Below are 3,014 nucleotides of genomic sequence, written 5' to 3' on the forward strand. Positions count from 1 at the left end.
AAAATAGGCAAAGAACAAGAACTTCACAGAAAATGGTGCACATGGTGACTAAACATAGGAACCCATGTTCACACAAGTTATTTTGGGCTCAACCCTGGAAAAATAATCAACACCAGTATAACAATGACAATATCCCACTCGCTGCCTCGTTTTCCCTTCACCCACGTCTCCCTCCAATCAGCACCCCACGTCTCCACTTCCTTTATAGGAAACTCACCAAAAGGTTTGTCCATACTCATTTTTTCCACTTCCTAGCTTCTCTCTTGCTTTGGAATCCACTTCAATCCAGGTTTCTCTCCCTTTCTTTCTCGTTGTAAGAGAAAGGAGGTTTCTTCCTTGTGGTGTTGAAGGTCATTTTGAAATCATGGAAGAAGCCGATTCTACATAAATCAGAGCAGAAAAGTAGGGGGAAAACAGATCCTCTGTGACATTACCGAGAATTCAACCTAACTTTAAAGCTTATTCTACGTCGGGACATTTCTCTTACCATTTAACCAGTTTGAATGGGGTTTCTGTTTTCTAGAATAAACCCCTCTGGGGGAGTCTATGGCTAAAGATGGATTCCCTGAAAGGAGGGAATATGTGGGGGAGGCAACTACTAGGAGCTTCTAAGGAGAAATTTTTTAGAGAATTTGGCTCACAAAACTGCCAGTCAGTCTTCAATCCGTGTAATTCCCGCAGATTTGTATCTAAATTGCGCAGGGAAATTCACATCTGAGCCAAGTCAAGTCAGCGAAAGGTTCAACCAAGGTCTGAAAGCATTTGTACAAGGATGAGTCATAGGCTTTGAAAAAAAAAAGTTGAGAAATGCTTTGAATTAAAATATACGACTTTTTGCTCTAGGATTCAGACTAAAGCAATTTTAAGGTTCAAGTTGCTTATCAGTGAATTAAAGAAGCTTTACCTCACTCTTTCTTATTTATTTATTTATTTATTTATTTAAATTTTTATTTGTTTTTTAAGTTAATTTAGCCAGTATTTAGCCTTGACTTTGGTGAGGTGTTGGAGACACGATTATGAATAACATATTCCTCCTGGCCTTAAGTAATATTGCCCAGTATAATGAGGAAGACATAAATGAAAGACATAACTTTTGTTTCTTTTCAGTATGGTGAAGGAATTTCTTGGGTTTGCTTTTTAAAACCCTAATTAAAGTTCTTCAACTTTCCTTAGAAGTATGCTCTTTAAAGCCCAATATTTAATGAAAAAAAAATGGCTCCTTTCCATTCTTTGTCAGTTTCCTTTCTTTCTGTGCTTTTTGACCTTAAAGAAACAAAGAAGGAGATGTAGGAGCAGGAGAATGGTAAAGTAAGACTTTCTCTACAAGGGGCCAAACACATCCTGGGGAACTCAAGAGTATAAGGAAATGAACAAAAACTAGGGTGTGGTGAATCTTTGAAGCAGAAGGCAACTGTGAAATTACTCCATGTCAGGTGATCTATTTCAAAGTTTTAATCATGACCTCGAAAGGGATCCCCGAAAGTCTGGATTTTAAATCTTGAGGGGCGCCTGGGTGGCTCAGCCGGTTGAGCTTCGGCTCAGGTCATGATCTCACATAAGTTCGAGCCCCACGTGGGGCTCTGTGCTGACAGCTCAGAGCCTGGAGCCTGCTTTGGATTCTGTGTCTCCCTCTCTCTAGGCCCTTCCCTGCTCATGCTCTGTCCTTCTCTCTCTCAAAAGTAAATAAACATAAAAAAAATCAAATCTTGAATGTGAAAAAGTTGCTAGGATGTAAATTGTGGTCCACGATTTTTACCCATGGGTTCGCTCAAACAATTTTCTCTGTAGTCTTCTCCCTCTGTTGTGCAAAATGATTTTTATATAACATTTCTAGATGAGTTTTCTCTAGAAAATACTCTCTATACAAACTATACATTTTCCAGGTATATAGGTATAGGTATATAGTTCTTATATAACTATATATTTTAGAAATGTAAATTATGTTCTATTTTATGGCCATCATTCATGAACGTCCATTCTCATAAATAATATTTGTATAAAACTTCTGAACCTGAAGAAGAATCATTACGAGTATGACAGAACTAGAAGGAGGGTCATCTGAGAAGAAAAGATTTGCTTTCAGAGAAAGACACATTGAATTGTGTTTTGAATTAAAAAGAGAAGATATTTCCTTCACTGAGAACTTCTTTAGTATGTTTTATAATAATGATTATGTCTTCTGAATTGAATTCAGTTCTTTCCCCACAATATGTCTTTGCTTATCATAATCTATAAATTCTTAAAGCCTATATTAAACACTTACACCCAACACAGAATAAAGTAAATGGTCACAGCACATAAGGTTATCAATATATTTGCGGATATTTGTGTTTGGCAGAGTAAGACCTCCTGATTCTGTGTTTATAGATACTCATGTTTATGTTATAATAATGTACACACAGTAAGTACATGTGTATTTGGAGAGTGCTTCATTACATTTTCTATTGTACCAAAGAAGATTTATTATGTGGAAAAACAACCTCGTGTCTCTTATTTCCTACCATTTCAAAAACAAAAGAATTGTCATCATTATGTTCACTGTTATCTGCAAACAAACTCATGGTCATTCTATTGGCTTGTGAGTTACAATAAATTTAATAACATGAAATAACAACAATAAGCAACACCACCACCAAAAAACATGACCTGTACATTCAAGGAAATGGAACTCTTCTTGGACAGAAGCTCTTAATGTGCATGTAGGGTGCACATTAAAGGAAAGCTAAGCATGAAAAGTAGTCTCTGTAAATACCTATGTCTAAGTAAAAAGGAGTGATAGAGCTGGTAAATAAGATCCTGTTGGAAAAGGGAGCTGTCTGAGTAGGAAATGTATATGTACATTTGGGAAATACTTTCATGGAGGGAGCATCTTAAGCTAATCTGTAGAGGATGGTCGACCTCAGAATATGGAAGGATGGAGCGAGGGAGAAAACGATTTCATATATTAAGAAGGAGGGAAAAAAGGAAGAAGGAAGGAAGGAAGGAAGGAAGGAAAAAGGAAGGAAGGAAGGAAG

This window comes from Panthera uncia (assembly GCF_023721935.1).
Source record: "Panthera uncia isolate 11264 chromosome B3 unlocalized genomic scaffold, Puncia_PCG_1.0 HiC_scaffold_1, whole genome shotgun sequence".
Lineage (NCBI taxonomy): Eukaryota > Metazoa > Chordata > Mammalia > Carnivora > Felidae > Panthera > Panthera uncia.